The 13,027-nt window shown below is 42.5% G+C and overlaps 1 protein-coding gene across 7 annotated transcripts in view; it reads left to right on the forward strand.

Annotated features, from left to right (window-relative positions):
- Window positions 1–13,027, forward strand: part of VTI1A (vesicle transport through interaction with t-SNAREs 1A) — a 385,337-nt gene that overhangs the window by 279,727 nt on the left and 92,583 nt on the right. The gene's annotated exons all lie outside the window — the stretch shown is intronic.

Here is a 13,027-nt window from a genome sequence, read left to right on the forward strand (position 1 = left end):
AAAAATGTCCACGTTATATATTTGACCTATTGCATCTTCATTGTACTGTTTGATGTGTTCCTCTCTCCTTTGTACTTCCTGTAAATTAGTGGTTAACTCTGAAGACTTGAAATTCAGGTTCAACTGTATCACATCAGGAGGCATAACAACTTTTATTGATGTCAAGATTGATAGTGAGTTCAGATATGGCCAGCCTGATTCATCCATTATGAAGTTGTCTATCTACCTGTTAACAGTTACAGTTACTTAATAATCGCTATCTACATCCATTAAAGGTTACAAATGGAGATTCTCAATTCTGCCATTCTTTCTGCACTTATTAGCTATTATTCTATACATTAATAGAACTTACCATTATCAACTATTGGCTCACTCTGAAATACAGTTCATACAAGAGAAGCAGGCATAATAGCCTCTTTCCATTGGTTTATCAGTTTTCAGAATATTGAATTGCTGAGGTTGGTTTGTTGTTGAATACTATTTAAACACTTAAGGCTTTGTCTGTTTCATATGCATCAGTCCACTGTAGTCATACTCTTTTTGATATTCCGAGAGCCCATCTTTCATCAGTGGGAACCCCTTCTAGATGCCTCCGGTCACCTTTGAATGTAATTCCTCTAGTATTTTCTGGCAGGATAAGGTACCCCAGGCTCCTGGCCTGAATCTGGAATCAGCTGTTTCTACAAAGAATCCTGCTGCCTTTCTATGCGTGTAAAGGCCACAATCCAGGCACTAGGGGTAGATTCATTCTTCAGATGGTTATATTTGTGTTGGAATGGCAACTCCATCTTCCTGGATATCTCATTATTCCAGCACCTTGTGGTCATCTGGTTCCACCTGGATGCTCCCTGCCTCCCACACACTTAGAGCAGCCACTGTTCACCTCTCCTCTTCCCAGACCCAACCTTCTCTCTCAGTCTGTCCATCCTTCCCTTCTAAGTCCGATGCTTCACCCATCTTTGAGCTTCTAAGATGCCAGTGTGAAGAACCCCTTTCTACTGCTGAAGAATAGTTGTATCCTTTTCACGGACTAATTTTTATTTAATTTGTGAAGAAAGTTAACCTCCTGTTGCTATCCAAGACTTTGGTCGACGAATCTAGTCTCTTTCTTAACCCAGAAGAGCAGTGCTTTGAAACATCTTAGAAATGGTCAGCCCAGTCATCAGGTCAGGGGAGGCTTCATGAAAACAAACACCCCTCAGGTGTGTGTGTTTCCCTGGGAATCACAGGTGGGTGCATGTTGAAATTTTTAACTAGAGTTGCTGGGTAATGAAAAAAAGTGTTGAGAAGTTAGTTTATCGGGAGCATTTTTCCACATACCACCGTGTATGCCCATATACCCATTTGAACATAAGATGAAAACTAGGGTCCTTCTCGCTAGAAAAATGCACATACACATAAACTTTTATAGACAGTGGTCTTCAAGGACTTCAGACTATCTTGGGGTTGAATTTATTTTCACAGACTAGGTCCTGCTTTGACTGGCTTGTTGGAGGCTGCAGGATATGGAGGTGGGGCACGCGTCTGGACAGAAAAGCACAAAGCAAGAATCAGGGTGCAGGCTTTCAGTGGCTTCACTGGACATTTTTCATTCTTTGGTCTAGAGCTACTCCTGGTGCTAGTCCATGAACTGTATGCTGTTATCCTATGATGTTGTAAGCGGAAAAATCGAGAGTAAGCATTTAAAAATACAGTGGTTTCCCATTGCCACAACATCCAAACACACGGTCGGTCGACCGGTCTCATTGAACAGGGCATAAACCGTTTTGGGTGCTGTTGAGCACTTTAGATAAGTTGCATGGGGCTTGTCATATTAATAGGACTCCGTAAGGAAACGGCAACCCACTCCAGTGTTCTTGCCTGGAGAATTCCCATGGGCAGAGGCGCCTGGTGGGCTATATAGTTCATGGGGTCACAAAGAGTCGGAGACAACTAAATGACCAAGTACCTATTAGTCCTCAAAAGTTTGGAAATGAAACATCCAAGCAAAAATTGTCCTTCATCTAAGCTAGTGAGAAGCATCAGCAGTAAAACCCAAAATGGCTTTGCTCAGCTTGCTCTTGTGTTGTTTGAACCTGCCTCCATCAAGCTTACCTAGAACAAGGCACACAGTAGGCCCTCATTAAATATTGCTGAAAGAAGACAGAGCAGAGCCAAACTGCTCTTCCAAGAGAGAAGCTGCATTCTTTCCCTAATGATTCCCTGCATAAAAGAATTCTCATGATCCCTAAGGAGTCAAAGTTGGATACATGAAGAAAACATGATAGGAAATAAATTATAAGCAGCCATTCTTCATGAATACCTCCTAGAACATGGGCTGAGGAGAGGAGCTTTACGTAGCTGATCCTCACTGTGGAAGTCATGAGCTTTTGGATGGTTTGTATTTCAGTGTATAGATTGTGTGAATCAGCAAGTCAGCGCAGCAGGTGTTGTCCGTTCTGAAGGCAGAAGAACCAGTGTGCAGTAGAGTGGGCTCAAGCTTAATAATGCCAGCAGCAAAAAGAGAATTAACCTTCATAAGAAGATTTTACAAGTGAAAGGAAAAATGATACCGTAATATCTCTTTTTACCCTCCTGTCATATCTTTCTACTTTCCCTGAGGATCCAGGGTTATTAAAAGTCCACTTTTTGAAGGAATCCAAAATCTTGGTTTTAAAAAGTGGGCTTCTGAAAGCTCACCTTCAGCTCTCAAGACTCCTGGAAGCCCGAGGACCGACGGACCTCAATAGGACCCTGCCCTCCCTTACTTCCACCTTACCCCCCATCCTCAGGCCCCAGTAAAGCCCACCCCACACTCCCAGGATGCCTTGCAGCTGCCCTGACACTGTGCAGCGCATCTGCAACACGAACGGGCTGCTGAGGGGACAGTGTGGTTCCAGGTCACCAGTTGTCTCACTTACCAGAGAAAGGGATTTAACTCAGGACAACAACTCAGATTCTTAGAGCCAGTCCATACTTAAGCCTTTCTTCCTCCCTCTCCTCCTCCCTCCCTTCATTCCTTCTTTGTTTCTTTCTCCCTCTCTCTTTCTTTCGTCTGTTTTAAATAGAGTAGAATCAGAAACATTATCTACCAATAGCAAAAGAAGAAGAAACATTGAGAATGCCTCACACAGCTGATGAAATCAGCAGTAGATGGTGTAGGGGGGGTCCATGTGGCAGAATGACACCCACTTTGTGTTTCTCCACAACTGTTAAGTAAACTAGAAATTTCTGAGAATAATTTTGCTTTTTAACATCCTTTCAGAATAACACAGGCTGTTTGCTCCATCTCATGAAAAGAAAGACTGAAATAAAATAAATTGCTTTCTTTACCATGCACGGGGCACTAAGGGGATAAAGGAGCCTTCCATAGTATGTGGGCCCAGAAAATACACAATTGCTAAAGTCTGATATGACCTTTGTCTCCACAAATAAAAAGACTGATAACCCCAGGTGTCACCACCACATTTTTTAAACACATATTTCACAAAGGGCTCAGCTTAGTGACTATTTTCAAGTACAAATTAATTTCCTGAAATGGAAAAAAAGAAATAGAATCACGCCATGTACGTGCAAAGAGAGGGAGAGTTGGGGGTGAGTGGGGCCTTGGTTACCCCTAGTGTTCTCCATCAATATCTATCAATAACCATTCCCTGCACCAATGCCCCGACTCTTCCATGGGAGTTTTATGGTTACTGATAGTAGCGTGATTATGGTAACCAATTGTAGAGCACTTCTATGTACCAGGCATGGGCCAAGCCCTTTATATTAGTGGATTTTTAAAAACCTTCCACAATAGCTCTAAGAGATAAGTGTTTTTATTATCCCACCTTATGAGTAAGGAAACAACTTACTCAGATCATGTCTCTCCTAAGTGGCCAAGCTAGTCTGGGAGCTGGCTCTAACCTATCAGCTTTACTGGCCTTTAAAGGTTGTTTGTTTGTTTGTTTTTGCTTTTGTCTTGAAAGTTTAAAAGGAGAGGCCCTTTGGCTTCTTGGCTAGAAGGGTTCTAAACCACTTTTTAATCCTCAAACTCACATAGGCCATCAGAGAGAAAAGAAACTGGCCCCAGGACTATCACTGAAAGGTAATAATTAATGAAAAAGGTGTCATTTAAAGAGGTCAGTGACTTGAAGCGTATGTTTCTCTTGGATTAACTTTTTTGACAGTCTTTAAATAATGTGTTGATATCAGCACAGACCAAAAAGAATGCAAACAGACCTGAACAGTTTAAATCTCTGGGAAGAAAAATATGAAAATAAAGCTGTTCTCGTAGCCTTAAACAACTGCTTACACTTCTTTCTCTGCGATAATAATTGTGATAATTACCACTTATTGTGGGGCTTTTTTTTTTTTTTTTACGCCAAGCAATGTGCTTATCTTTAATCCTCAAAGACTGGAATTGTCTTAGTTTTACAACTGAAGAGGTTCTATCGCTATATAGAATCGCAGGAAGACTTGCCCTGCATGAAATTGAGCATATTCAAAATACGCAGCAGGGAAATTCCCTGGCAATCCAATGGTTAGGACTCCAAGCTTTCACCGCTGGAAGTCCACAGCTTGGAGTCCAGGGTTCGATCCCTGGTTGGGGAACTAAGATCCAGCAAGCTACAGGGTACAGCCCGAAATGAAACAAACAAAATATGCAACAGGCATTTCAGGAAAAACAGCACAAATTGATGCACACTTCCAAGGGATCTATACAAAAATACCTTCTAACAAGGCACATACAATGGAGGAACAGAACCCCTGTGGTGTGGTAGGTTGTCATTGATAGGGATGCCATCAATTAAGTAGCTGAGACACAGTCAATTCACACCCCATTTGAAAATTGGCTAATCGTGGGCTGGACACCCTTGGTGTAACCTGTAAAATATTCTGTCAAACACTTGGAGAGGGGACTTATAGATTCTCAGTGCTGCAAAAGTACTGCCAAGGGTCATTCCTGACTATGATTCTGGAGAGTTCTTCCAACCCTCTTTGTGGGTAGCAAACCTGATATTCCCCAGAAACTTCAAAGGCCAAAGGTTGGGCACACTGGCCTCTAACCCAGGAACCCCACCATCTGGACGTCTCTCCCCAGCAGCGTTGCCTGGGATGAATTATGTAACTTCTCTGGACCTGGGTCTCATCACCATAGTTCTCAGCAACAGGGCATGGAAATAACGCTAGCCATTTGTATAAATGGCACCGAGCTCCTTAGAAGTAAATTGTTAGCACTCAGTCATGTCCAACTCTTTGTGATCCCATGAATTGTAGCTCAACCAGGGTCCTCTGTCCATAGAATTCTCCAGGCAAGAACGCTGGAGTGGGTTATCACTTCCTTTTCTAAAGAAGATCCCATGAGCTAGCCCAGTTATTTTGAAGGTGGAAATGGACTTGGTACAGGAGAGAGAGTACAGCTGCAGGTAAACCATAGGGTTGGTTTTTTTTTTTTTTTTTTCCATTCTGTGACCCTCTTTTCCCTGCAAAGACTTTGCTAAGAACTTAAGTTTTTTATTTCTACTTCTGAGAAGGCTTCTCTTGGAGTTTATTGATAATTCCTCCCTCACACCTTTGTAAAACAGAGATTGGGCCCTGCCAATTGATAGCCACCTTGCGGCTTGAACCATCTGTCCAAAGAGAAACTATAAGAGGTACCTTTAAATTCATTTAGAGTCAGGGCTGGTGCAGAGCCGGCATGCCTGGGTGTCACTTCCTGCCAGTCCACCAACACGGCGGAGCCCCTGGGCAGGTGACCTGTTGACATTGGCAGTTCATTTCTTATCAGTCTCTCAGGCTAAGCATTTCTCCTTCCCATTGATCACACCTTGTACCTTTAGGATTTTCTGAAACATCTCCCTTTCTTTCCTCTATATCTCTCGTCCCTCTTTTTCCTGCTTTCTTTTTCTCTCCTCTTTTCTCTCTCTTTCCCTTCCCACTTTTCGCCTCAGCATTTTCTCAACCACTATGTCAATAAATCCAGCAAGTGCCCATGAAAAGACCAATTCCAACTGCAAAATGGCAGCTCCACCTCAGCTTGGAAAACACCAGGGGAAACAAACTTAAGTCATCAAAGACTTCAGAAGAGATACTAGGAAGATGAGATTCCACATGAGATGTATTTTACCATGAAAATTCTGCTGTAAAAAAGAATCTTTTTTTAAATTGTTTTCCCTAATATAGTCTGAATAATGTATACCAAATGCCAAGAAATTATATGTAATTAGTCTGGATAATGTATAATTTCCATTTGATTACATATATTAAGGTGATTAAGCAACTTCAGTTTTTCACTAGTAAATATCTGCCTTCTTTGTTCCACTCTGGGTCTGTAATAACTGTTTGCATCAAGTGTAGGACTTGTTTAGAACCCATGCGAGCAAACATTTGAATGTTAACCCAACTTGGTTGACTAATATCTATGAATCTGGGAGACAACATGAAGTTAGCTCTTAGGAGGAAAAAACTGAAGAGAGATTTACATCCTGTCTGAAACCATTATGTAATTTTTGTATGGCTTCCAGTAAGAAAATTGAGTAAAACGGCATGGATGGAAAGCTATATTTCAGAGAAGTTATTCAACAAAGTATGTGACATCATCAATACTTTTAATTTTGCTTAGAATAAAGTAAAATTTTTAACATTTCAGTTTTTAATTAATGAGTGCTATTTACTTCTTGTACAGCCCTTCTATATGTTTATTACCACATATTTATAGCAGTTTTTCTTTTTCCAATTAGAGGATAGATTTCATCCTTTATCTTTGCAGGTAGCTGATCCAAGACATTTTTATGTAAATGGATTAATTAATTGGTAGCCTTCATTTGAAACTTAAAAAGAATGTAATCCTTTTTTGAGAGGCATTAACTGTTTTTTTCATAAACAATTCTTAAGCACCTTGTCACACAATTAGAAATTGGTTGACAGCGGTAATCATAATATAATGCATTACCCCTTACCACATCACCTTTTTTTTCAAGGTGATTAAAAGAACCCATTCATTAAAAGGCTGTGTAGCAACTTTGCTTATAAAAATCATATTTGGGGGAAACTTAAGGGAATGTATTGACGAAACTTTTGAACAAATGACATCACAAGTGAATTTCCTATACAGCCTTTGTGAGCAGGAATCTAGCTACAAAAATGTACTGAATTTCAGAGAAGGCAGCTACACCTGGCTTTCTTTGAGAGCCCTTAAGCCCCGCTGCCTTCCAGCCCTATGATTTATGCAAATCAGAAAGCTCTGGCGGTCTCCACTTCCTGGCGGGGCTAGCATAATCCACTTCCTTTGGGTTCATGTGACCATGCAAATTTGAGCCCTCCTGAATAGTCCCAGAGGGGCTGTGCCTCTCATTATTCCTGCCCCATTCTCCTAGCAGTGCAAGCATTCAGACGATGAATGGACAAGGGTTTAATTACTCACCACATCTGTCAGATCAGATTCAACTTGAGAATGAAGAGAATCCCAGACAAGCCCGGTCATTTCTTTGCAGTGTTCTTCATGGCCGAGGTCATCCAGCTTGTCTTCTAGGGAATATTTTCCACTCCTGGTTTCATGACCCTTCTGGAAAACAAGGACTGCAGCTTTTGGAGATCCATTACTGGGCCTTTCACATTGTGTGTGGCCTTTACAAATGTTAATTAATCTTCCCGGTGATGCACTGAGCCCCAGGGAGCCCTTTATTCCCCCGGGGCTACTGATGACCAATATGAATGCCAGAAAGTTTTCCTTACTGTTTCCTGACCTACATGCTCCTCTCTCTGTGTGCTCTGCTTCCTCCCCCTCCCCCCAAATATGTCTCCCACATGACAGATTGACTCCTCACATTACTAGGTCAGCCAGAGTTTGACATAGTAAAGGCAGATGGTCCGAGTAGAGGATATACCTAAGGAATAAAGTTCTTACAAATTAAACACCCTCAGAGTCAGCAGCCCAGGCCTTCCAAGGAAAATGCGTGATCACAGGTGGGAAGGAGGGGTGTCCACTGGGAGCCAAAGCAACAGTTGCCCTCAATGAATGGGCACTAGCATTTCCTCCTCTGTGCTCCTACTCTTTGGATTTAAGAGGAGGCTCTGAGCATGTACGACTCTGAAATATAAGGTTCCATGGATTGCCATGATGTTTGGCGAATTTTGTTTTTATTTTTCCTTCTATCTTTTTTTTTCAATTGAAGAAGAATTCACAGAAGATAAAATTAACCATTTTCAAGAGCGTCTTTCAGCACACTGGACACTGTGCAACCCTCACCTCTTGTAGTCCTGAACATTTTCATCAAAACCAAATCCCTGTACCCATTAAGTAGTCACTCCCCATTCCCCCTAGCCTCTGTCTCTGTGGATTTACCTACTCTGGACATCTCATAGAAATAGGAACATACAATATGTGACCTTTTATGGCTGACCTCTTTGATTTCTCATAACGTTTTTGAGGTTTGCCATAATGTTCTACTGTGGCACTTTCTGAGTGTGCGTGTTTATCCTTCTCACCCCGTCAGAATTATGCTTTACGTGATCTCTGTCTTGGATCAGAGGGTGAGCACCTAAGGAAGTCTGCGAGTCAGCTTGGACCCAGGCTCTTCTCTCACTCCCGTAGTCTTTAGGAATGCCGCTTCGGTTCTGTGGATCACAGCTCTGAAACGCCTCAGATCACTTGTCGTTTATGCCCTTACTGCTCCTGCCCCTCTTCACAGACCATTCACTCCCCAGCTGGTCTTTCTCAGCACAGATCCTCCTGATCCTGTCACTGCCCAGTGTTCTTTGTGGGCTCCTCCCCACCTTCAGAACAGGGATCAAGCTCCTTCCCGTGCTGTCTGTCCCAGGCTGTCTGCAATCTGTTCTCCCCTCCCTCTGCTCTCATCTCCACCCCTTCTTGATTCACCACATCTACCCAGCCACATTAGACTGCCTCAGGTCTCTGACCGGGGTGCACACTCCCTCTTCCGTACCTTTCTGTGTCCCAGTCCCCCTCCCTAAAATGTCTTCCTTCCCACCCCCACCCCCACTGCAGAAATCCATCCCTCCTTGCTTTATTGCATTTTACCTTCTCACCTTCCCTGATCTTGGAGTCAGAATGAATTCCTCCTTTCTAATCCCATGGCTTTTTACTTATCATAATCCTTGCCACAGCCAGCCTTTAATAAGGGTTCCTTCTTTTTAAAGGTCTGTCCTTTTTCACTAAACTCTGATCTTTGTGAGGGCAGAAATCGTCTCTTATTTGGTAGTAACTCTAGCACCAACTGGGCTTCCCTTGTGCTGCAGCTGGTAAAGAATCTGCCTGCAACATAGGAGACCCGGGTTCCATCCCTGGGCCGGGAAGATCCCCTGGAGAAGGGAATGCCAACCCACTCTAGTATTCTTACCTGAAAATTTCCATGGACAGAGGAACCAGGCAGGCTGCAGTCCAGGGGGTCTCAGAGTCAGACATGACTGAGCAACTAACATTAGCACCAACTACTGTGTTAGGTCCTCAATCAATATTTCATTGAATGATTTGAATTTTCTTCTCCACAGAAAAAAGTATGGGCCTATAAGGAGCCCCAAGTCATGGAGAGAACCAGTCTGATACAAAGTAACAAGGACTAACATTTAAAATTATTTTCATCTTCTATTGAATTCAGTTACAATAGTTTACCAGTTTCAATTAGCAGAAAATGCAACTTTGCTTTTTTTTCCTCATCGGTTTATGTTCTTCATTACAAATCTCATGAGTTTTATATGTAGTTGCCAAAAATCTTTTTGACAAATTGCACAGGATGCATTTTGGGATTGTGTGATAGAATTGATTGAATTTAGGCCAAGTTCTGTACCTTGATATCTCTCAAAACAAAAATACAGATGTAGGGCTACTCAAAAATGTATCCATTTATTTTCATCCCAGCCCTCCAAATTCATTGTCTTTAAGAATAATCAATTGGATTCTTTTAAAGTTAAATGCCAAGTAAATGATGCAAATAAAACAATTTTGTTTGCTGAGAAGTAATTGAAAATCTGCAACTAATTACAAATTGGCAAGCTCTGAACCCCAAATAGCTGAAACCCTTGCTGATACATTGTTTACAGCTGGGTTCAAAACTGGCTTCCCTACACCAGCCATCCACAAGTTATTAATCAATACGTTGCCAAGTTCTATACCTCACCTTCAAAAAATGGTCATAAACATTTAATTTTCAATATGGGCTTCATAAACAAAGCTTTTAAAAACTAGCAGAGGAGGTATAATTGGTTAGAACACACAAAGCCTGTTCTTGAGTTAATGTGAGTTGGCTTTGGGTTTACATACCCTTGTTCTTCCTTGACTGTTCAGGAATCCTGCAACTAAATTGAAATTAATATTCTGCCAGTCTGGTCATTGAGTCCCCTATAGCACTCCACTGATACATTACAAGATCTTTTTAATTGACATTGTGGAGAAAAGCAACGTATTTATGGGCCACGGAGAAACAGGGATCAACTAATTTCAATTGCTATTTCTGCAAGCAGGTAAAGCTGAATTTACAAGTGACTCTATTCTGAGTGGTGGTTTAAACACACACACACACACACACTCACTCTCTCTCTCTCTCTCTCTCTCTCTGGTGCTTCCATACCTCAGACTCCATCTCCTACTGTTCTTTCTCTCTCACCTGACCTACATTCACTCTTGTGCCATCTCTGCCCTTGCTGTTCGGTTCTGGAATGTTTTTCCTCTAAATAGTCATTTGGATGGCCCCTCCTTTTTCTTTTCAGGTTAGTGTCAGTCCTCAAAAAAGGCTTTCCCTATCCACCTTACCTAGTATCTTGTACTTTATTCTCTTTCTTCATTTATGTACTTGATGATTGTGAGTTGTCTGTATTAGATTGTAAGCTATGCAAAAACAGACACCTTGTTTATCTAGTTCACTACCCTAACCTTGGTCCCTGGAATAGTGCCTCGCACGTGATAAGTTCTCTTTAAGTATTGGATGGATGGATGGGTGTGTGGAGAGCTTAGGTGAATGGATACATGGGTGGGTGGGTCGATGGATGGATGGCTAGATGAGAGGGGGAATGAAAGAATAGTTATGTTGGTTGGAACAAGCAGCAGAGTTATGACAGAAATTGAATGCTAGGAAGATCATGACTCTAAAAGCTTCATCAAAACCTCTTCTAAATTCCAAGCTTAGAAACTTCTTTCCAAACTGGGGTGCATTCAGAGGTTAGAGATGGTAAGAAATACTACATAACAGATTATCTTCAACTTTCACAGGGGCTGTTCTATAGAAAAATCATTAGACCTATCTCTGTGGCCCCAAAAGCTTGATCCAAGACGTGTAGGAGGAGACTACCAGGAGTATATTGTGGATTAAAATGAGGGAGCTTTCTCACTGAGAGAGCTGCCCTGAATGCCAAATGAGTAGTAAGATGATGTTGGTGAAAGGATTGATACATACAGTGCCTGACTACTTAGTAGGGATGCTTATCACAGAGGCTTCGGATGTGCTGTGGTTCTGGACAACTCATCTGGGCTCTTATTACTCTGAAGCTCTATGGTTCTATAATGATCAAAGGTGAAGCCTGGTCAATAGTTGACAGTTAATTTTTAAAAGGAGAAATTCCAGTGAGATTTGGATTTTTCATTTTGTCCCATAAGGAGATAACTTTAAAAATGATTTATAAATGAACCAAAAGAAAATGTTCCTAGCAAAATAATAAGGCTGAATTCTGAAAGTCTATTCAGCATCTTCCGTTCCCTGGGATGCCCAGGACAGCGCATGCAGTATTTTCGGTACATTGAGAGCGAGGAGCCTGCATTCTCAGGGGGCGGCAGGGGTGGTCTGTAAGGTCTTAATCCAGGTCTGTGATCTTGAGGCAAAGCCTCCATGTGTGAAGCGCAGGGGTGCCTCCAAAATAGAACAAGAGCACTCCATCATGTGAAGATGACTGTCAAGGTCACTGAGACCTACAGTGATCTGGCAATTAAAGCTGTCTGTGACTGTCTTACCTTTCAGGACATACTTCCAGAGATTCAAAAAGAAACTTTTTTTTTCATAAATTGATGATTTTCTGTTGCTGAGTCATTCTTCTTGCAGTTCCTTTTGCTTTTCCTATTATTGTTGGTTCAATACCTAAGCCGTAACATTGTTGCCTTCTAGGGAGTGTAAGGAGAAGGCAATGGCACCCCACTCCAGTACTCTTGCCTGGAGAATCCCATGGATGGAGGAGCCTGGTAGGCTGCAGTCCATAGGGTTGCGAAGAGTCGGACACAACTGAGCGACTTCACTTTCCCTTTTCACTTTCATGCATTGGAGAAGGAAATGGCAACCCACTCCAGTGTTCTTGCCTGGAGAATCCCAGGGACGGGGGAGCCTGGTGGGCTGCCGTCTATGGAGTCGCACAGAGTCGGACACGACTGAAGCGACTTAGCAGCAGCAGCAGCAGCAGCAAGGGGTATAAGGGAGAGAGCTGAAGATGCAGGTCTGTGCCGCAGTGGGCAGATCTAGGCATGACCATGAGGCCCCCTCCTGCAAATCCACAGATGTCCAGAGATCAAGAGGAATGTTCTCTCAGGTTAGTGAAGTTTGGGTTCGTCACCACCATCCAGTTGTTTGCCTTGCCAATTCCTGGGGTGCATGGGATACTGAGAATGGAGTAACGGAGAGGAGTTTAGATTTCTCACTTGGTTGCTAGCCAGGCTGATTCACTGTCCTACACTAGAGGCTTAGTCAGGCCACATGTAAAACAGTGGCCACTGGCAGAGCATCCGGAATGTTCTCAAGGTGGGGTTCACTCACCTTCTCTGGGGAGCTCTCCCAAGCCCTCAGGCAGAATAGTCCTTCTTCCCTTCTTCCTCACTGTCCTCCATCTCCCCTTCATGAGTTCGTGAGCTAAGGTCATGAGGTCTTTGAGGGCAGGCATTGTGATTCCTTTTCCCTTTATATCTCCAGAGTGCAGTGCCCTTCCTGGCACATAATAGATCCTCAATGAATGCCTGATATATTGGGGGGGGAAAATGACTAGCTACCTGAAATATTAAAGGTATTCATATATTGTGGGTGGAGAGTAATAAAGACATGTGAAGTTCAATGTGAAACTCATCTTGCCTCCCCAA

The sequence above is a fragment of the Ovis aries genome, chromosome 22 (assembly GCF_016772045.2).
Source record: "Ovis aries strain OAR_USU_Benz2616 breed Rambouillet chromosome 22, ARS-UI_Ramb_v3.0, whole genome shotgun sequence".
Taxonomy (NCBI): Eukaryota; Metazoa; Chordata; class Mammalia; order Artiodactyla; family Bovidae; genus Ovis; species Ovis aries.